Source organism: Panthera onca, chromosome B1 (genome assembly GCF_046562875.1).
Source record: "Panthera onca isolate mPanOnc1 chromosome B1, mPanOnc1 haplotype 2, whole genome shotgun sequence".
NCBI classification, from domain to species: domain Eukaryota; kingdom Metazoa; phylum Chordata; class Mammalia; order Carnivora; family Felidae; genus Panthera; species Panthera onca.
The window spans coordinates 73,982,470-74,006,488 of NC_138342.1; the positions used below are offsets into that span (position 1 = coordinate 73,982,470).

At 34.5% G+C, this 24,019-nt stretch overlaps 1 long non-coding RNA gene across 2 annotated transcripts in view; it reads left to right on the forward strand.

Moving 5' to 3' along the window:
* Positions 1-24,019, forward strand: part of LOC132692308 (uncharacterized) — a 270,163-nt gene that overhangs the window by 124,664 nt on the left and 121,480 nt on the right. Inside the window, exon 3 of one of the 2 annotated variants that reach the window (XR_014137607.1) lies at positions 17,244-17,316. The exons of the other annotated variant lie outside the window; for it this stretch is intronic. This is a non-coding gene — a long non-coding RNA (uncharacterized LOC132692308). The remainder of the gene's footprint in view (positions 1-17,243; positions 17,317-24,019) is intronic. 2 annotated transcript variants of the gene reach the window in all.

The window sequence follows — 24,019 nt, forward strand, 5'->3', positions numbered from 1 at the left end:
CTGATCTTGGACTAAGAAAAATTTAATTTTTTCTTAAAATTAGTATATAATTTTGCTGTGTTAAATAATTTTGAAAATAAAATTAGGATTTGCCTTATTAGAAATATGAGATTTAAAACACTTAGCTTAAAAAAAAAATTGAGTCTTCAAAATTCTCTAATTAGATTTATTTTGCTGTTTGCTGATCAATCTTATGGTTATGACTCTAGATAGCTGATTATATCTGGAGATTGTAATAGGGATATGTTGACTAGAAATTATATTATCAATGAACTAAAATATTAAGGTCTCCCATAATCTTAGGATTTAGTAAACAGTGATAACTGTCTTTAGAGGCTACAGATCCCTGTAATTATCAAGAGGTGGGATTTGAGTCTCCTGGCTTAAATAAAATTCAAGTGAGAAATAATAAACCTATTTTGTAAATAACTATTTACTGACATAAATTTTATAGGAAATTATCATTGTATTTTAAAACTCTGACACATTAACCTATATACCAAGATTTTGTTTGGGATATGTCGTTGCCATCTAACTTAGTTGTTTTCTTTGTATTAGTATTTATCAGTTCCTGCTTTGATCCCTGCTACCCGCTGCCTCCCTCTCACTTACAACTAGCCTCAAGTTGACACAGACACCAAGCAGCCTGACTGACCCCCAGCCTTTGAGAAGGGGCAAGTCATTTTATCATGAATATGCTCAACATACCAATCATTCTATCCTGCCACCTTATTCCAGAAGCTAAAGTGTTTCTTCTTTTCTTTTTGAGAGAGAGAGCTGGAGCAGAGGAGGGGCAGAGGGAAAGGGAGGGAGAGAATACCAAGTAGGCTCTGGCACTGTAAAGTGCCAGCCAGCCAGATGTGAGGTTCAATACCATGATCCTGGGATCATGACCTAAGCCAAAATCAAGAGTCTGCCACTAGGTAGAATGAGCCACCCAGGTGCCCCCTTATGTTGCAATAATATTAAAGACTACTCAGTATATTTAATTTATTACATTTCAAAATAGATTTTTTTCACTAAAGAAAATAATTTTTAAAGAATTAGAGAAAGCTAATGTGCTATGAAAAATTCTTGTTTACCTGTTCAAATATGGCTACTTCCAAGTTCCCATAGTCTCAGTCATTAGAAAGATGGTCCCATTATTGAATTGAAACAACTAAGTGTTTTAGATCAGAGTTCTATTTCTAGCTCTTCACTGAGCCATTATATGAAGGTGAAAGCAAGGAATCAGATTAGGTGCGATGTGATTTCCTGTCAACCCTCATTTTACTTGAGTGTATCTAACGACAGAACTTCAGCCAGTAGATGGCACTATTTATCTCAGTGAGTAAAACTTTCATTCTCATGAAAATAAGCAATTAATTGCTGAATATGAAAATGAGTGGACTCCTTCACATTTTATTGTGAGTGTCCCCCAATTGATTTGCGTTCAAATATCACAAAAAGACATAAAATAAACAGAGATTTCCTCATTTAAGAATGGACAAACACACTTCTGGGACTTGGTATATTTTTCAAATAATGATATAAGGACATGAGAAATTTAAAAATATTAATTTGAAGATTTTTTCAAATGCAAATTATCATTTTTTAATGTTTATTTACCCATTTTGAGAGAGAGAGAGAGAGACAGAGATTGTGAGCAGGGGAGGAGCAGGTTGAGTGGGAGAGAAAGAAACCCAAACAGGCTCCATATCCTCAGCACAGAGCCTGTTGCTGTCCTCGATACCACAATCCATGAGATCATGACCCTAGCCAAAATTAAGAGTCAGTCGCCTATTATGGCTTAGCTATTTTCAGAAGCATGACAAGTATTTTTGTTGACCAGAAATGAAACTGAAACACAAAGTGATAAATAAGGTAGAACTTGCAGGCCCACAAGGCTTTGGGGCCAGAAGCAAGCTGATGCTTTAGGAAATTTGACACTTTGGGATAATGGAAACTAAATGCACATCCTGTAGATGGAGGACAGAACTCTATTCACTGCCTGAAACCGAAGATTTCCATTCAAATGGAAGAAATTTCAACAAAGCTGTGGCTTGCCCCTGCAGCTGTGGCCTGAGGAGAAGGAAGGAGGAAGCCTCCTTGTCAAGACCTGAGCCAAAGGGTCTCCTGGCTCAATGGCTACTCTGAGGTATGGTCAACATCACAGTGCCACACACACTCAAATTCAGCAATATTGTACAGGTTACTGGGTATAAAATCTCTAGGCAGGAGGGGTGGGGCTGAAATGGAGAATTACGGTCAATATTACCTGCAAATCAATATTCCTAACCATGTGAGAAAAAATTTTAAAGACAGCCATTGCATTAAATTTCAGTAATAAAACATTTATTTTGGTTTTAGAAAGAGGGAAAAAAAGTATTCAAAATTATAATATTTCAGATTTTAATAAAACTAAGAGACTTAATCTTGGCAGTTAACTTTGAGTGCTAAGCAAGAAAATTAAAAATGTATCTACAGCTAGATACATTCTATTGAAACTAGGATATCAAAAATAAAGAAAAAAACACTTGAAATCTACCACAGAAGAAAGTCATATTCCCATACAAGAACCATAATCAGACTACAGGTAGACTTCTCAAGAGCAGAAAAGCAAGCCAGACCCAGTAATACTTTACCACTAAAGAGCTGAGGTAAGCCAATGTTCACCTAGGATATATTCAAAAGAGAAGGGATAATATAATTTCAGACACAGAAAGCAAAAATAAATAAATAAATAAATAAATAAATAAATAAGTAAAAATAAATAAAAATTACTAATCATCTTTTTCCAGAAAGAACTATTCAAAGATGTACTGTAGAAAGTAGAATAAATCCAGAAAAATAAAAAAAAAAGAATAGGAAGCATGAAAAAACAGGAAGCATGAAAATTGGTAAAATATGTTGATAAATTTATTTAACTATTGATTACAATAAATATATAGAGGCTAAAAAGATGAAACTAAAATATTTGTCAATAAGAACAGATTGTTTGGGTGGGAGGAGGCAGGTAAAGCCAAGATCCTTGTTTGATTTAGGAGGAAGATAAGGAATAACTTTGCACATCACAGGAAAAACAGGCAAAAAATGGATAAACAGGGAAAATAAAACCATACAAATGCATAGTAAGAAAAATTGGAAATGGAAGGAAATGACTCTCTCAGAATAGTGACTGTCTCTAGGTAGGGAGGGTATCAGAAAGCAAGAAGTGAAATAGGGGTTTTGGATTATATCTTAACCTTTTGTGCATTAAATGACAAAAAGGGGGCTCCTGGGTGGCTCAGTGAGTTAAGTGTCTAACTTCGGCTCAGGTCATGATCTCACAGCTCATGAGTTCAAGCCCTGTGTCAGGCTCTGTACTGACAGCTCAGAACCTGGAGACTGCTTGGGATTCTGTGTCTTTGTCTCTCTCTGCCCCTCTCCCACATGCTCATGCTCTCTCTCTCCAAAGTAAATAAACATTTTTTAAAAATTTTAAAAAAGACAAAAAGATATGAAGTAAATACGCTAGAATGTTAACATTTGTTGAATGTGGGTGGTTGGTACATAGTCCTTATATTATTCTTTGTATTTTCTGAATGACTAGAGTATCACAAAATGTAAAATGATACTAAAGAAAAACAAAAATAAAAAGTATCATCTCACTACAAATTTATTAATTCCTTTTGTTCTTAGGCTCTGCTTCTGAAGTTTTAAGAGATATCAAGCATTTACCTAGAGCTCATATATTGGAGATCCGTGAAAAACTGTTTTCTTTAAAAAAATATATCAAACAAAATGGAATAACAATGAAAAAAAATCTGCTCATATTCTTTTGTATATTGCTTGCTTCTTTTTAGTTTTGGAATCCTTAGTCTCATGTTCATTTTACGTTTGTTTTAGTTGACTCCTGATAATTAAGCAGAGTATCATTGAGATGCTTTGTGCTACACATATTTCAGACTATCTGGCTGCATAAGTGCAAATAGAGAATCTTTCTTTAGCATTAAATTTACCTTAAGAAATAATACTGGAGGTATTATAATTGTACATTTTGGAGTCTGTTTCTAGGAACCAGAAAAATCTAACTGGACTACTTGTGGCATTTGGAAAAAACATTGGCAGTTTTTAAAATTGGCAGTTTTACTAAAGACAGATTAGCTGTCTCCTAAATTTAAGGGCTTTCATTGATATACATGATTAGCTTGGAACATAAAGATAATTTAAACCTGAGCACACTGAAGGATATTAAGGAATTATTCTTAGGTTGGGAATATGATTCCAATACTATACAACCTCTATTTCTGATATACATGAGAATTTTTAAATTTAAGCTTGCATGAAATCAATTAATAATTCTCCTGTAGAGGGAAGAAATACCTGTTTATATTCAGAACCAGCCACAAATGTTGCATCCTGGACAAAGTCAAAAAATGAACAGAAAATCTTTTAATACCAATATGGCTTGAAAGACCTGGTGAGAAAAAATATAAACTCAGGTAAATAAGTAGATTAAAAACCATCAGTGCCCTGACTCATAATGACCGACTGAACACACACATTCATTCCGTATGCTGCTGGCAATTCTATTGATGTAACAAAAAGAAAATATATTTATGAAGCACAGACCCGTAAAACAAGAATGGCTTTTGACAATAGGTTAGATATTACCTATGCTGTACCTTTTGTTCTCATGACTTATTCATTTCATAATTAGAAGCCTGCATCTCCCACTATCCTTCACCCATCTTACTCATCCCCCTACCCCCTTCCCTCTGGCAACGATCAGTAATTCTCTGTGTTTATAGGTTTGATTCTGTTTTTTGGATTGTTTTCTTTTTAAAAATTTTTTATTAATTATTAATTAATTAACTAATTAATTAATTGTTTTTTGGTGTTGAGTCGTATAAGTTCTTTTTATATGTTCTGAAATTAACCCTTTATAAAATGTATTATTGGAAAATATCTTCCCCCATTAAGTAGATTGCTTTCTTGTTTTGTTGATGGTTTTGTTTGCTGTACAAAAGCATTTTATTTTGATGAAGTCCCAATAGTTTATTTTTGCTTTTGTTTCCCTTGCCTCAGGAGATATGTCTAGAAAAATGTTGCTATGGCCGATGTCATAGAAATTATTGCATATGTTCTTGTCTATGATTTTTATGGTTCAGGTCTTGTCTTTAGGTCTTCAATCCATTTTGAATTACTTTTGTGTATTGTGTAAGAAAGGGATCCAGTTTCATTCCTTTGCATGCCTCGGCACCATTGTTGAAGAGACTGTCTTTTTCTCATTGCATATTCTTGCCTCCTTTGTCAAAGAGTAATTGGCCATATAATTCTGGGTTATTTCTGGGTTCTCTATTATGTTCTATTAATTGATGTTCTACTTTTGTGCCAGTACCATACTGTTTTGATTACTACAGCTTTGTAGTGTTTCTTAAATACAGGATTGTAATACCTCTAGCTTTGGTCTTCTTATTTAAAATTGCTTTGGCTGTTAGGGGTCTTTTGTGGTTCCATGCAAATTTTAGTATTATTTGTCTTAGCTCTGTGAAAAATGCTGTTGGTATTTTGCTAGGGATTGCATTAAATCTGTTGATTTCTTTGGGTAGTATGGACATTTAAAAAATATTCTTCTAATTCATGAGTATGGAATGTCTTTCCATTTCTGTTATCTTCAATTTCTTTCATCAGTATTTCATAGTTTTTAGAGTACAGGGCTTGTCTTTCACCTCTTCAGTTGAGTTTATTCCTAGGTATTTTAATTCTTTTGGTGGGCAATGATAAATGGAATTATTTTCTTAATTTTTCTTTCTGCTACTTTGTTGCTAGTATACAGAAATGCTACCATTTTGAGGGTGTTAATTTTATACCTTGCAACTTGACTAAAAGTAATAAATACATTTTTTTTTGGTGGAGTCTTTAGGGTTTTATATGTATGATATCATGCCATCTGCAAATAATGAGGTTAATTTCTTCCTTACTGATATGGATGTCTCCTATTTCTGTTTCTTATATGATCGCTATGGTTAGAACATTCCTTACTATGTTGAATAAAAGTGATGAGTGGACATCCTTGTCTTCTTCCTGATCTTAGAAGAAAAGATTTCAGTTTTTCTTCAATGAGTGTAGTGTTAACTGTAGCTTTTTTATATATGGCCTTTATTATGTTGACATATGCTCCTGAAGACTAGAAGTCTTAAACCAAAGTATCAGCCAAGACTTGATCTGTTTAAAGGCTGCAGGAGAGGATTTTTCCTTGCCTTTTCCTAGTTTCTGGTGATTGATGGCAATCAATCCATAGCATTATTTGGCAGGTAGACACATCACTCTGATCTCTGCCTCTGTCATCACAGGGTATTCTCCCTGTATCTGTCTGTGTCCAAATTTATCTCCTATTATGAGGAAGTCAGTAATTGGATTAGGGCCCACCCTTAATGCTTTATGACCTCATCTTAACTTGACGACATCTACAAAAACCCTATTTCCCAAAAAGGTCACATTCACAGATACTAGGGGTTAGGACTTAAACATATATTTTGGGGGGATATAATTCAAATTCAAACCAAAACATCAAGGAAGAAGAAGAAGAAGAAGAAGAAGAAGAAGAAGGAGGAGGAGGAGGAGGAGGAGGGGAAGGAGGAGAAGGAGGAGGAGGAGAAGGAGAAGGAGGAGGAGGAGAAGGAGGAGAAGGAGAAGGAGGAGAAGGAGAAGGAGGAGAAGGAGAAGGAGGAGAAGGAGAAGAAAGAAGAAGAAGAAGAAGAAGAAGAAGAAGAAGAAGAAGAAGAAGAAGAAGAAATCAAAAGCTTCCAGAATGACCATTACTATCAACAAACAGACAAGTTACTTACAAGGAAACAAAAATAGCAATGATCTACTCCTCAACAACACTGTGTGGGAGAAATAAAATAAAATAATATCTTCAAAGTATTGAAAAGATATAATTTGAAGCTAAAATACTATAACCCCTCTCCCCAAAAAATTATCAAATTGAAGACAAAAAATTTTTTGTTCAATCATATAAGTTTTCTAAAAGTTAGCCTTTTAGATCAAATGTTTTTTGGTGAACCCATCCCTTCTTTTACATCCTCTTTTCCCATAGCCTAATTGCAGCTAAGTTTGCTCACATTATATAATTCTGGCTAATGATAAGGGATTTTGTCATAGGGTTCATTAAAAAGGTTGTTTTATTATTTTTTTAAATTTATTGATGAAAATCCCATTGTTTTCTTTTTCTGTCTTTCCTACTAGAAGGTTTGCATTGAGGCCTGAGCCAGTAACTTTTCTATAACCATGAGGAAAAGAAAGTGGTAGAGCTGTTGGTCTATTATTATTATATAGCCCTGTACAAAGCTATCAGCCACCTATATCCAGTATTCTAGTTACAAAACACAAATAAATCCCTATTTGTCTAAGCTATTGTTACATATGTATCTTACTAGCAGACAAAGACAGTCCTCACTAACACATTACCATTAGATCCTTTTTGAAACTATTATTTGAGGATTTATTCCAGAAAAAGGAAGAAATTCTAGGAAAGATGAGATGGAAGACAAGAAACAGTGATAATAAAAGAAATCAACAACAATATTCAAGTTTTAATGGAATTATGAACAAATTAGTAACATTTTCAAATTTAAATTCAAAATGCCTTCAGGTAGTACTTTGGGAACATAGTGAAGGAAAGTACAGATAGAATAAGGCTTCTGATATAGTTGGAGCCAATATTAATTGTACATTTATTAATGGCATTTTTTTTAATTAAGAATTAAAATAATGGGCACCTGAGTGGCTCAGTCAGGTAAGTGTCTGACTTGGTTTTAGCTCAGGTCGTGATCTCACGGTTCATGGGTTTGAGCCCCACAATGGGCTCTGCACTGATGGTATAGACCCTGCTTGGGATTCTCTCTCTTTCCCTCTCTCTCTGCCGCTTCCCTATTCACACTCTCTCTCTCTCTCAAGATAAATAAATAAACATTAAAAAAAAGAATTAAAATGGTCAGAAAAAAGAATACAAAATAGATCAGCTTATAAACTGATAGAAAAACACGACCGCAGAAACACAATTATTCCAATAAGCTGTACAAATAGTAAGACAAAGAAATGGCAAAAAACATGGTGAATAAAAAAATTCGTAAAAATTTATAAAATAAAAAATAAAATGCAGAAATAATTTTAAATGTATCACTTCCCATAATAAGTGTTCAACAAATTACTCTATTAAAAAGAGAGGGCTAATCACATTTGGTAGGAGATAAAATATACAACCACAAGGTGTTTGCAGGAGACATACCGAATACAAAAAAAATTAAAAGGCTGAAAATAAAGAGATGAAATAGAAATCTCAGAATCAGCAAAGGCAGCAAGAACAATAGAAGTAGTGGTATAAGTAACATACAAAAGAATGTATGACATCTTTGACAGCAAATATAAAAGTGTTTGACACCAAATAATATATCATCAAGACAAATTAAGAAAAATATGATATAAATGTAAAGATAATTCAATAAATTCTCAGTTTTAATGGAGAACATAAACATATTTTTCTCAGAAATCAACAAGTTAAATACATAAAAATAAATTTAAAAATTAAAGATTGAATAAAGAAATCATAAAGGTTTATTTATAGCCATATCTTAAACTTTATAACCAACCAAGAGAACCTTTCCTTTTAAAGTATCCAAGGGATATTTGTAAAATTGACCATGTGTTAATTCGCTAAGAAATTCTCCAAAGCAGAAATTATATCAGTATTTTCTGTTAATACAATATATTAAACTAAAAATTAAAAAGAAAAAGAGAATAATTGTAAAATAAAATTATAAAGAAACTTGTCTACATTAGGATCAAAATTTAATAAAATATGTACAATACTTATACACAGAAAATACAAAACATTGCTGAAAGAAATGGAAACCTAAATAAGGGGATAGATAGACCATGTTCATGGACTGGAAGATTCAATGTTATTAAGATGTAAAAATACACTAGCCAAAAACACACTTATTAATAAAAATGTTTTACATTAAATGAGCCAATGAGTTAAAAGAGTACATTAAACTCACATAATGTAAGAAGAAAGAAATTGATAGGTATACAAGGAAAACAAACTAAACCAAAAATGGTCTGATCAATAAAAAACAATGCTAATTACCTTAAAGATAAAGTAGACAACCATTGGATGATGTGATAAAAGAAAAAGGAAAATGGATTAAACATTAGGAATAAGGAAGAGGGTATAACTATTGATATATATTCATGTTTTTTCGTACAAAGGAACTGACATAATTTTTAGTGATTAGTTTGACAATCTAAATGAAATGGATAAAACTTCAGGAAAATATAAACTACCAATATGAAGAGATTGAAAATGTTACTCATACAATAACTGTAGGTAATAATTAGTATAACTAATTGTAGTAGTTATGTGTAATTATTTTTAATAACATTATGATATCAGTATTATTTCCATTTTAGAAATTAGTATTCTAAGACATAGAGAAGTCAAGTAACTTGATTAGGTAACATAACCATTAAAAGGTAGAAGTCTTGGGGGCACCTGGATGGCTCAGTTGGTTGAGTGTCCGACTTCAGCTCAGGTCATGATCTCACGGTCTGTGAGTTCGAGCCCTGCATCGGGCTCTGTGCTGTCAGTTCAGAGCCTGGAGCCTGCTTCAGATTCTGTGTCTCCCTCTCTCTCTGCCCCTCCCCTGCTCATGCTCTGTCTCTCTCTCTCTGTCAAAAATAAATAAACATTAAAAAAAATTAAAAAAAAAAAGGTAGAAGTCTGTCTACAAAATCCATAATATTATACACTACATTATGCCATTTAAATAGAATTTTTGTTTCTTTCCTTCCATAAGAAAGATTTTATGCTTTAGCTTAGGAAATAACCCTGCATATTATACATAAAAAAGAAAAAAAATGCCTTTATTTATGCAAGTATAATTGGCATATGATACATTTACTTTCAATCATCCCAGAAGGTATTAAATAATATATTCATCAATTTAACAAATGCTTATTAAACGTCTATTTACCCATTAGGGAAAACGGACACTGGAAATCCGAAAGTGATTAAATCACAATTCTTCTCCATAAGAACTCTCAGTTTAAGGTAGAATTGAGTTATATTCTCATATTAATACTTTAATAGTATAGTGTTATAGGAATGGCAATAATAATAATAATGTGAACAAAGTTCAATAAGTGAACAAAGAAAGGAATGAATAACTCTGTGTGGAAATCAGGAAACATCCATAATTTTCTAGACATCTACTGAGTTCTAGATGAAGTAATATGATAAAAACTTACCGGAAATCTGTAAAAATATCTAAAAAATATAATGTATGCCTAACATCCCCTACACTGCAAAAGAAACCTGTCATTGATGAAAGGCAGTGACTGGAAATTATTTTTCTTCATTTAAGAACTAATTTGTCTTGAAGACTGGCCTGTCAACTATTTACCTGAGGTTGCTTTATATATGTAAATGTATTAATCTCCACAACACTGTTATGAGATAGGCATTTTTACCCATTTTACAAATGAGATAACTGAAGCCCAGAGACACTAATTATCATTCTCTAAAAAATATAACTACGGCAAACAGAAGAGTAAGAACTAAACTCTAGGTTACTCTTCTTGTGTCTGTTATATAATAATGGTGGGGGCAGAGCAGGCAGATGATATTGTTTTAGGTTAATGATCCTGGAGAAAGTTATGGGAATTACAGAAAGGGAGCTCCTTTAGACTGACAACCAAACTGGACCAAATGGAATATGATAAACAGACTAACAGGTAGAAAAGGTCTGGGAGAAATTTACAGATTCTGGGGTGTCAAAGAGGAAGAAATGCAATATTTTCTGTTCCAATGTACACACTGTATGTGAAGGAAGTTGAGACTTTCATGAGTATTTGACATATGAAAGAGAAAAGCTGACTGGAAAGCAGGTAAACAGGGAAGAGTGACCAGGGACAAACCTGGAAGATGAGCTTTGCAGACATGACTACTTTGCCTAGGGTTTGTTTTGCTTATCCTCACCTGGGTGGGGACAAAGCAAGCTGTATTTAAGGAAACTGTCATGTTCAGGTGTGAGTGTAGGCAGCTGTGCTTAGAATAAGACTTTATTATAAAAGTAGCTTTTATCCAGGAGATGTGGTTGCTTGAGATCGTTATTTAAACCAGGGATCTTTACGTTTTTTCGGCGGGGGTGGGGGGAATCAGAGACTCCTTACTAAAAAGGCACTTCCTGGAGAGCAGAGAATGGGAGACTCTGGAGAGGAAGCAGGAATACGATGAGAAGGACTGGCTGTGAGGTTGGTGGGTTTCCTGGTTTCTCTCTTAAGTATGCACCCATCAGCAGATCACTTGGTCAGGAATAAAAGTTGGTTAGAACAGGTGAAAGACCTATAGGCAAAGAAGGGGTTTCTGCATCCAGTGGTCTTAGACTCCTCCTCCTCCTTAAAGTCTCAGGAAGTCTGAGATTAGACTTGAAATATTAATAAGCCCATTCCTCTTGAGGTCCTTGAAGCAGCATTATTACATCTTCTTATTATATAGTCCAAATTTTAAGTTTTTTCTATATTCAGGACAGAGGCCAGATACAATGATAAGATAGAAAAAGTTTGATTTGGGCTTTGCTTTTTCAACCCATACAACTTCCTTTCTCAGGCCCACTCTGCCAAGTTCCTAGAATACTCATGCTGCCATTCACACATATACTTAGCCTCCCGTCATCACAATTGCTTGTCTTTTGTGTATTATTTTAGTAATCCCATTGAGGGAAAATCTTTACAGGTGTTGGAGGATAATAGTCATTGTATTATGCCTAGTGGGGCTGTTTGCATTTTAACTAAAGATCCTTATGATGTGCAAGTAATCTTTAAAAGAGGAATTTCAGGTACCCTAGAAGCCTATGGTAAAAAGATTTGTGAAGCTGAAAAACAATTTTTTCTTGGAAGGTTTTTTTTTTTTTTTTTAAATCCACAAAAACTGAGGGAAATGGACCTGAATTTCTTCACAGGCCCTATGGGAACTAATGCTATTTTGATCTGCATTAATATAGTATTGGGAAAATACATTCCTTCCAGTGGTACCCTTAATTCTAATACAGAGGATTACTACTACTACAAAGCTACATACCTCATCTGTGCATAAGACTAGCTCTGGCTACTGCCACCAGATACATAATGTAGACAATGCCAACAACACATTTTACCCCTCTATACCTTAAGGTCATGAGAGGCCATATGATCCTCCATTATAGAGTTTTCAGGAGAGACATGAGAACATAATTCAACAGACTGTATTGCTTTCCTTTATTACATTGGAATAGCTTTAATTTGGGAGGAAATCCAGAAAGGTGATAGCTGTGACAACTCACCCGGTAAATTAAAATGGCCATCTGTTTAAAAATAAATAAATAAAAAGCATTTTCAGAGGATCAGGCAGAAATATAGCAATCACAGCCAGGATTGATATTTTTAGTAATTGTCATTCTTACTAGAATAATTTATTCCTGTCACTCTTCAAAGCACAGTACATTTGGGTTTTTTTCCTTCATAAGCATACACATTCTTATTGAACCTTTCATAAAACATGACATATTTCTATCCAACTGCCTCCCTTTCCACTCCCAAATTAACCTTTGACCACCTCACTGTTACCAATAATTTAAAGATAATTCCTTGATTGACATTCTTCTTACCAAAATGATAATTTCCCAGTGACAGATGGTATCCCAATCCTAACATCAATTATTAACTGGGAAAAGTTTTTTTCTTTCTTTCTTTTAATGGAATAAGGCAAATCAACTAGTTAGTGAGATTCTACCATGTGTTTACCTTTGGATGACAAAAGACAAGATAAAAGTAATTCATAGTTTTGGAGTATCTGCTATGGTTTTAGCATTTAAACATAAATAACCTTACTTGAAGTTCAGAGTAGCTAAGCAAGCTTCCCAAAGTTATATACCTACATAGCTTTGAAGTAATAGATTCAGGGTTCAACTTCAAATCTGGGTAATTTGAGGACTGAGAAAAGACTCAGCAAAATATCCTGCTTCCAGGTATAGAAAAATCTCTTAGAGTACAGAAAGTTAGGGGTATGACTAAATAGCAAAGGTAAAGCCTCAGCAATCCAAAACACTTCAGATGAATGTGTAAAAGAAAGAGTGTGTCCCACTTGCCAAAAATTATGTGACTGGAAACGCGGTGGAGCTTGCTTTTCTTGAAGCAGGGAGCAGAGGAAAGGACCTTCTATGGATCCAGGTCCTGGAGGCTGGAGGAATACTGGAAGAATGGTTTTAGTGTTGGGGGTTGAGGTGGCCTTGACATTGAAGACAAGCCAGAGTGAGCAACACTGTCACCAAGTCTCTGGGCTACCTCCTGACACCCCCATGGTGAAAATCCTAGGTCATGTCTAACTTCCAGCATCATAAAATAATTAGTGAGACTGATTCTTTGGACATTAGAAAAGTAGCACCTTCTCCCTGAGATAATAGGAAAAGGATGTTTCTGAGCACAGCATGTGGATGGCATAGACCATCGAACATCTCCATCACTATCCACCTGCATAAAGAAACTGGATGTCTATGTGGAAGAGAACAAAAAATGCTGTATCTGTGACATGCTCTAACACAGAGAGCTCATGGTTTGGGTGGCATGGAGTGACCGTTGCTTACTGGAACTCTGGGGAGGAGGAGCATTTTCACTATCACCCTAAAAAGAGAAACCACTGCCAGACCAGCAGAGATAGTTTCTGCCTCATTCAGTCACTGTGCTGATCAGTCAACCACCCTTGTCTCACGGCAATATCACACATCCTTGAGAACATAACACAAACAAGCTAAGAATTCTTCCCTCCAGGCAAATGGCCAATCAGATCCTTTGCAGCTGTTAGTGGGATGATGCTAACAAGGACAAGTAAATGCTGCATCCTGTTATTTTCAGGCAATTGTAGACAAGATAAATGAGATGCCACTACTGATGGAAAGTTCAGAGTCATTTAGTTTTTACATATTAAAAACAACAGTTTGTATCTCAAGCTAGTATGTGGAACAAATCAGTTATAGTAGCTACCTTCTTCTAGCACTTTCCTATTCAAATACTATATAAACTTAACTAGAATAGTAGCTTTTAAATATTTCTGACCTTGTACGTAAAATAAGAAACAGGGGTGCGTGTGGGCTTAGTCAGTTAAGGGTCTGACTTTGACTCAGGTCATGATCTCCAGGTTCGTGGGTTCAGGCCCCGCCTTGGGCTCTGCGCTGACAGCTCAGAGCCTGGAGCCTGCTTAGGATTCTGTGTGTCCCTCTCTCTCTGCCCCTCCCCCACTCGCACTCTCTCTCTCTCTCTCTCTCTCTCTCTCTCTCTTAAGAATAAATAAACATTAAAAAAATTTTTAAAAAGTAATGTATCTTACACCGTGAAGCAGAAAACATATATATATATAAAATAGAAATACAAGCTTCACAAAACAATACTATCCTTGATCACATGTAGTACACTCCAGTATTTTCTCCTGTTTTCTTTTATTGAAAAAATTGTGAAACAGATTAGAAACTACCACTAGAAAATGACTGGCCTAGATTAAAGAGAAATTCAAATTGGCTGGATGTGCTTTGACTGACGGAATGAACATATATTGGTTTCATGGAATCACCCATTTCTAAAATGCTCAAAAGCATCTTTATAATAAACCATTTTAAAATTTGTTTGGGACAATTTAAATTATACTTATAATGAAGTTATTATTTTCCTACTTTAAACATCCAATCTCTAGCCCATCTCTACCTTCCTACATATTTTGTATTTATATATTTCTTCAGATTTCACTAACTCTGGTTCTATGATGTCTCAGGCTTCTTTAATGTCCTGTTTTGTCTATGCATTTTATCTATTAATCTAGACTCTATCTCATTCAAAGAAGATAGTTGCTCAATTAAAATTTTTTAATATACATAATTTTAAAGCAATTTCAAGTTTACAGAAAAATTGGGAGGAAGATAGAGAAGTTCCTCATATGCTCCCTGCCTTGCATAGTCCTTTCCCATTATCAAAATTCCTCCCACCAGAGTGGTACACTTATTGCCATCAATGAACCTACACTGATATTACCAAAAGTCCATAGTTTTACAGAGTTCACTCTTAGTGTTATACATTCTATGGTTTTGGACAAATCCACAATTACATATATCCACCATTACAGTATCAAGAATATTTTCACTTCCCTAAAAATCCTCTGTTCTCTGCTCTTTCATTCTTCCTTCCCCCCAAAGCCCTGGCAATCATGGACATTTTTATTTTCTTCATAGATTTGGCTTTTCTAGAATGGTTGGAATCATACAGTATGAATTCTTTTCAGATTGGCTTTCTTCACTTAGAAATATGCATTTAAGATTTCTCCCTGTCTTTTTGTGACTTGATAGCTCATTTCTTTTTAAGCACTAAATAATATTCCATTGTCTAGATATACCAGAGTTTATTTATCCATTAACCTATTAAGGAGTATCTTGGTTGATTCCAAGTTTTGGCAACTTTATTTTTTTATTTCTTTTTTAAATGTTTATTTATTTTTGAGAGAGAGAGAGAGACACAGAGAATGAGCAGAGGATGGGTCAGAGAGAGAGGGAGACACAGAATCCAAAGCAGGCTCCAGGCTCCAAGCTGTCAGCAGCACAGAGCCCGATATGGGGCTTGAACTCACAAACTGGGAGATCATGACCTGAGCTGAAGTCAGATGCTTAACCCACTGAGTCACCCAGGTGCCCCACCAAGTTTTGGCAACTTTAAATATAGTTGCTAAAAACATCCGTGCGCAGGTTTTTATGTGGGCATGTTTTCAACTTTGGTAAATACCAAAGAGGGCAATTGCTGGATTACATGGTAAAAATATGTTCAGTTTGGTAAGAAACTGCCAAACTGTCTTCCAAAATGGCTGTAACATTTTGCATTCCCACTAGCAATGAATGAGAGTTCCTGCTGCATCACATCTTCAATGATATTTGCTGTGTCAGGGTTCACAGTTTGGGCCATTCTAATAGTTGTGTAGTGATATCTAATTGTTGTTTTAACTTGCATTTCTCTGATGATATGTGATGTAAAGTATCTTTTGGATGCTTATTTGTTATGTGTGTATTTCTCTGGTGAGGTGTATGTTGCTGTCTTTGCCTTTTAAATTAGGTTGTTTTATTGTTGATTTTTAAAGTCTTTTTATATATTTTAAGTCACAGTATTTTACCGTGTTTTTTTTTTTTTGCAAACATTTTCTCCCAATCTGTGGCTTATCTTTTTATTCTCTTAACTGTCTTTTGAAGAGCAGAAAATTTTAATTTTAATTAATCCCAGTTCATTGATCCTTGCTTTCATGGATCATTCCTCTTGTGTTGTATCTAAAAGTCATTTCCACTCTCCAGGTTATCTACATTTTTTCTTATGTTATCCTCTAGGAGTTTTACAGTTTTATTTATATTTACAGCTTTGTTTTGTTTTGAGTTAATATTTTTGGAAATCGTGTAAACTCTGTGTTGAAATGGTCCTCCTGTTTCTCGTTCTGAATGTAGTTGTCCACTTGATCCAGCACCATTTGTTAAAAACATCATTTTTGCTTCATTGGCCTTTGCTCCTTTGGCAAAGATCAGTTGACTATATTTATGTAGTTCTATCTTTAGGCTCTCTATTCTGTTCCATTGATTTATTTGTCTATTCTTTTTGCCAATACCACTGTCTTGATTAATATAGCTATATAGTAGGTCTTGAAGTCTGATAGTGTTAGTTCTTGAATTTTGTTCTCTTTCAGTATTATGTTGGCTATTTTGATTTTTGCCTCTTCATATGAACTTTGGAATCAGTTTGTTAATATCCACAAAATAACATGCTAGGAATTTAATTGGGAACAAATTGAACCGATATATCAGGTGGGGAAGAACTGACATATTGACAATATTGATTCTCCTTATCCATAAACACAAAACATCTCTACATTTATTTATATCTTTGATTTGATCAAATATGCAGTACTTTCCTCATATAGATCATGTACATAATTTGTTTAATTTATACCCAAGTATTTCTTTTTTTGATGCTAATGTAAATGGTATTACTTCTTAATTTCAAATTTCACTTGTTTATCAGTAGTGTATAGGATGATATGGGTGTGTATTCTTCAGTTCTTTCCAGTTTTCCACATAAATGATTGTAATCTGTAATGACAGTTTTGTTTCTTTCTTCCTAATCTGTATACTTTTGATTTAATTTTCTTTTTTATTTTTTTGTACTAGCCATAACATTCAGAAAGATATTGAAAAGCAGTGGTGAGAGAGGACATCTATGCCTTTTTCCTACTCTGTGTGGGTAAGCTTCAAGTTTCTCACCATTAAGTTGTTTTATTGGTTTGTTGGCTTGTTTGTTTATAGATATTCTCTATCAAGTTGAGGACCTTTCCTTCTACTCCTAATTTACTGAGAGTTTTTATCATGAATGGGTTTTAGATTTTGTCAAATCTTTTTTCTGCACTTAGTGATATGATCATGTTGACTATTCTTCTTTAGCTTATTAATATAATGGATTATATTAACTGATTTTCAAATATTGAACCAGCCTTATATACATAAAATAAATGCTACTTTGACATGGTGGGTAAGTTTTTTATATATTGTTGGATCCAATTTGCTAATATTTTATTGAGGTTTGCACCTATGTTCATGAGACATATTGGTCTGTAGTTTCCTTTTCTTGTAATGGCTTTGTCTGGTTTGGATATTAGGGTAATGGTAGCCTTATAGAATGATCTAGGAAGTATTCCTTTATCTTCTGTCTTCTGAAAGAGATTATAGAGAATTGATATAATTTCTTCTTTAAATGTTTGGTAGAATACATCAATGAACCCATCCAGGCCTGGTGCTTTTTGTTTTGGAAGGTTATTAATGATTAAATCAATTTTAAATAGATATAGGCCTATTAGATTGCTTATTTCTTATTGTGTGAGTATTGGAAGATTATGTCATTCAAGGAACTGGTCCGTTTTGTCCAGGTTATCATATCTATGGGTTGTTCTTGGTATTCCTTTATTCTCCTTTTAATGTCCATGGGATCTGTAGTGATATTTCCTCTTTCATTTTTGCTATTACTAATCTGTATTATTTTTCTTTTTTCCTTAGTTAGCCTTAGTTACTCTAAAGTTTGCAATATGCATTTACTACTAATCCAAGTCCACCTCAAATCACACTATACTACTTCATGGGTGGTGCAAGTACATTATAATAACAAAATAATCCTAATTCCTCCCTCCCATCTCTCATATCATTGATGTCATTAATTTACTTCTGCATAAATATACATTAGACTGTGCATGCACACACATGCACACACACACATATACATATGCATACATAATCAAATATATTGTTGCTATTATTATTTTGAGGAAAGTATTATCTGTTGGATTGATTGAGAATAAGAAAAATAAAAGGTTTCATTTTAATTTCACTTCTCCAGTGCTTTTCCTTTATTTTTATATATTCAAGTTTCTGACTTATATCATTTTGTTTCTTTCTAAGGAATTTTTTTTAACCATTTCCTAAAAGGTCTGCTGGCAACAAATTCTCTCAATTTTTGTTTTCTGATAAAATCTTTATTTTTCCTTTACTTTTGAAGGATAATTTTTCAGAGTAAAGAATTATAAATTGAACTTTTTTTCTCTCAACACTTTAAATTTTTACTCTACTCTCTTCTTGTGTGTATAGTTTCTGAGACATCCAGTGTTATTCTTATTTTTGTTCCCTTACAGATAAGATGCTTTCTTTTGGTATCTTTCAGGATTTTTTCTTTATCTTTAATTTTCTCAAGGTTGAAAACTGATATTTTTATCCCTCTGAGTTGCCATTCATTTAATTAATTTGGTAACTGCTGCTTTCCAACTATTCATAAATATTTATTTAATTTTTGTCACTTAAAAATTGTGTATCAATGGTGACAATATTCCTAATAACTTTTAAAATTTTCGGAAAAAGAATTGATATAATGACATTTAGTATAGCATTTTTAGAAACTTTGAAAAATTTTGTTAATTTATTTGTATCTGTTTTAAAATGAGTTTATAAATTATAAGCTTTCAATTAATTAATTTTTATTTTTAAATTTTATTTTTTATCACTGACTAAAATTTATAAGTTATAGTAAATGCACAATTTTTTAAGTGTTCACCTTTGGCAATTATGTACACCACCCAAAGTGAGAAATAGATCATTTCTTTCACACAGAAAGTTACCTTGTGCTTCTTTCCACTTAAATGTTTTCCTTCCTGAAGGCAAACACTTTCTGATTTCTGTGTTAAGAACTGAAAAGTGTATATAACTTCAGTCTTCTTGAAAATTAGTAAGTTATCCTGTCAAAGTTTCACAGATTCTAAATTTTTTTAGGTTTATTTATTTATTTTAGAGAGACAGAGAGAGTGAGCAGGAGAGGGGCATAGAGAGATGGGGAGAGAAAATCCCAAGCAGGCTCCACTGTCAGCATGAAACCCGATGTGGGGCTCGAACTCATGAACCATGAGATCATGACCTGAGCTGAAACCAAGAGCCGGATGTTTAACCGACTAAACCACCCAGGCGCCCCTCACAGATTCTAATGGAAGACATAAATTATAATAATAGTGAAACAATTTTCCGTTCCAGGCAAAGAAGTCATGAAAACTGATTAGAGCCATTAAAGCGAGGACCAGGACAAAAACGTTATAAGAGATAGTGAACAAATAATAGAAGTCATTAATGAGATTAGTGACATTATGAGACAAGACTCAGGAGCTTGCTCAGGCTCTCTGCTTTCTGGTATGTGAAGATAAAATGATACATCAGTAGTCTGCAACTTTTCCAGAAGAGGGCCATCATCAAAACCCAACCCTGGTAGCACCCTGATCTCAGACTTTCAGCCTCTTGATGGAGACTGATTGGTGTGATGTTCACCAAATGATGTGATGTTCACCAAATGACTTCTAAGATTCTTAGTTTCATCATTTGATTCTAATTTTATTTTGAAGTACATTAATTTAAAAGGCAAAAGTCCAATTTAGCATATTACAAAATTAGCAAGACCTATGTGAGGTAATGATATGTTTTCATGAAAAAAGATTTTTCACTTGATACAATAGTATAAAAGTGAACTATAAATGCCTAAGACTAATAGCCATGATGAGATCTAAACTGAGGCAATTTTTATCTATCATAGGGAACCGTGCTAAACACACACACACACACACACACACACGTATGTATGTATTCATTTATTTTATTTTCCTATAGTTTAATGATCAGTGTTACTATTTTTATATTACATAATGGATTTCTACCACCTTGTTAGAGAAAGTCAATTGCTTTTTAAACTGTGAATGTTCAGGTGACACAGTCCTGACCTGTAATACATAACAGGAAGTCAGTGGGTGGAGCTTTCTTGAAGTTTTTTAAAAGGATCTGATTTAGCTGGCTTGTTCAAATGGAATTATACTCATAGAATAGTTTCACTATCAGAAATTAATTTAAAAATGCCAAAGGCTCTCCTGAAGAAAAAAAAATCAGCATTTAACCCGAAAATCTAATGATAAATTAGGAAGAAACGGAAAAGAGCCTGGGGGGAAAAAGGCAAGTAATGGATTTGTGGGCACTTATTAGGGCAGAGGTGAATCCATCAGACTTGAGGAAGTACATGGCAAAAAATTTTCTGCACAGAAATTCTTTTAGATGAAGATGGTTAATTCTGTTTTTCATATCTTATTTCATTATTTTTGTCTGCTTTCTACTTAGGCTCTTGCTACTGAGATTTAAATTCACACAGTCCATTATTTGGCAGAATGTATCAGGATGGTTCTCCCACCCTTCCCCAAGTTGTAGCGACGACAACAATTATATTCAGGTCTGAGGACTGTGTTGAAGTGACTTCCCTCCCTACTCAGTGTTGCCAAATTAGCTGAGCCCTAGCTCTGGTGTTTGATTTATGAATTCTTTCTTCAGTTTGAATTCTTCCCTCAATTGTGTGTGAAGGATTTTAGCCTCCTTTTTCACAGAAGAGATGATTCAATCAAGCAAAGGTTAGACATCCAAAGCAATACATTTGTTACAATGATTAACTTTGGAGATTTGGTACTCATGGCCTCAGCGGCTTTGTCAGTAATAGTTCTGCTCTATCAGCAATTCTGCTCTATGGGGATGGACTCCCTCTACCGCCACTGGGGTGACTTCTTGACAGCCACCTGCATGTAGAATCATGGTCTAGTGAGGAGACACTGTGGGGCAATAACAAGTTGTTTTTTGTTTGTTTGTTGTTGTTGTTGTTTGTTTTTTTATAATTTGTGGTACCTAAAAGAGAATTGCTTCTTCTTCCAATTAAAACCCAACTTATAATTTGAGATGAAATTGGGAACTTTTTTTTTTCATTTGCCAGCAAAAAAAAAGACTACCTAACAGCTGCCATGTACCAATCAATCCCCACAGAGGCTTACAACAACAACTATTCATTCAGTTCACATATCTTCAGATTAACAATTTGGGCTGCGATCAGCTGTGTGGTTTTTCTAGGCTAGTTATGTGTGAATGGTCTGCTGCTGGGTTGATCGGGGGGCTGGTTGTCCAGGATGGACTCAGCTGGGACAGTTTCTGTCTTCATTTGGGCATCTCTCACCTTCAGCAGACTTTAGCCTGGCCTTGCACACACGGTAGTGGCAGAGTTCTGAAATATATGGTTACATGCAATGCCTCAGGAGATGTCGGCTTGGAAACGGCACACCGTCACTCCTACCACATTCTCTTCACTAGGCCAGGGCAGGTATACAGATGAGAAAATAGCCTCTACCTTTTAAGGGGAAGAGCTGAAAATCACATTGAAAAGGGCACGGATATAGAAAGTAGCGAGGATTGTGATCACTTTTGCAAAGTGCCATGTTTGCCGTTGGCCAGGAAGATTGATTGCAGATCAACATTGGAAAAACTGATCTTGATCGAGGGCGGCAATTTAGCTAATATTGCATTCAGGTAAGGGATCGCTTATATGGTGTGGTGTGGGGCAGGTATGAGGCAGAGAAGTATATACACATTAATCCCTGCTTTGTCAGCAGATTGTACTTCTAAATCGTGTATTGTTTTTGTTGTTGTTTATTGAGAAAAAACAAGATATTTCTAAAATGTAGCAGCATGCAATTGTATGCTTCAGGCAGCATTTAGTAAAAATTTCCTTGAGACAAGAGAAAGAGATGAGAAGGACCTACAGACAATCAAGACTGTTCTACTAGATTAGCTTCTTCATGTTGAAAATCTGTCAAGTCTATGATTCATTCAGATAGCACTTGTTTTTGGTATAATAATGAAATTGTTGCTTTAGTCTACTGCATTCTCCTCTATTATTTTGTTCAAGCAAGATACTGTGCTGAATTGAACCATGAAATGAACTGTATTGAACAACATCAACAACAAAAATGTTGAGGTGACATCTGAATTTTCATTTGCTTGTTCAATTCCTTTTACGGTTATTACCTTGTTAATAATGTAATGTTTTTTTATGAGATATCAAATCAGAGAAGAAAACAACAAAGGTGAGTTAAGTTAGCATAGTTTAATATAATAAAGGAGTCAATAGCATCAGTAAAAGCAGTGGGCACTACACAGAACTCTCAGTTCCGTTCTTTTACAATGTAAAAATGTTCACTGTTCTAATCACATAGCTCTAATAACCAAGGATCACTCTTCAGCCTGAAAATATGATATTTCGAAGCAGATGAGGATATCAGGGGAAGAGAATCTGAGCTGTTAGAAAGGTCAAGTTAGGAGAGATTCATGTCCTCTAGGAACAGCCAGCTGATTACTGCGGCTGGAGAAATTTGAGTTGCGGGGGAGAAAGGAGAAGAATAGGTCAAAGAGGCAAAGGGCAGGGAAGGAGCAGGTCATAAAGAAGTTGTAGGCTACAATAATGAGTTTGACTTTTATTCTGAGATATGAGAAGCCAATTACAGAATTGTGAGCAGCAGACTGAAATGATTTGTTTTTATTTATAATAGGATCACTTTTCCTACTCTGTTGGAATAGAACATGTGTGTTGGAGAGTGGTAGTGGATAGATAGCTATATAATGGAAGCTGGGGGCCAAATTAGGAAGTATGTTCCTTTTTTCAAATCCATTCTTGGTACCTCCTCTGATCAGATTTATATATTAGAAGTCTAATCCTTGAGAAGTAGATTTCCCAGGTTACGTTGCTAACAGGTTTCAAAGCTGAATTTGAATAAAGAGAAACACTGTCATGAATTTAAAGGCAGAAAGAAAGAAGAACTAGGGTATTTCTCCCTCTCTTAATTGGTTCTGGTTTGCGCTTCTAGTGTCTGTTGCACATATTCCTTTGTCTAGTCCTTGCTGGGCAGACCGCTCTGGTAGCCACTTTATTTGGGTAGTCTTGGATCTTGGGTTCCAATAAAACTAACTTTAGGGGTGGGGTAGCAGCTGTCTGTAATAACTATCACCTGGATTAATTAAACTCTTTTGTTTGTTCTTTCAGATATTCTAAGATTTTTTGTAACTAATTGGCTTCTATTAATACCCCAAAGTAGGTTTTCTTATTCCACTGGACCTTGACTAAGAGAGTGGACTATTACAGTACTCAAGACTAAAGATGATGGTGGTTTGAAAGAGAATGGTAGTAATGGAAGTGACAAAAATCATTACATTCAAGATATATTTTGTAGGTAGGGTGAACAACATTCCTGATAGGTTCTACAAATGTTATGAGAGAAATAAAAATGATTCCTGTTTTTCCTGATAAATTAAAAATTGTATAATATCCAATAACTAAAGTGAGAACTATGTAAGTAAGACTACAATGGAGGAAATCAGGAATTCAGTTTTGGGCATGCTATGCCCAAACAAATGAGCATATGTAAAAAATAGAAGACTACAGGAAGTGAATGAGAGTTCCATTTACCACAACTTCGATTATTTAAATTTGTATAAATCAATGCTGTCCAAAGCAACTTTCTGAAATGATAGAAATATTTTTCTGTCTGCACTATCTGATATGGAAGCTG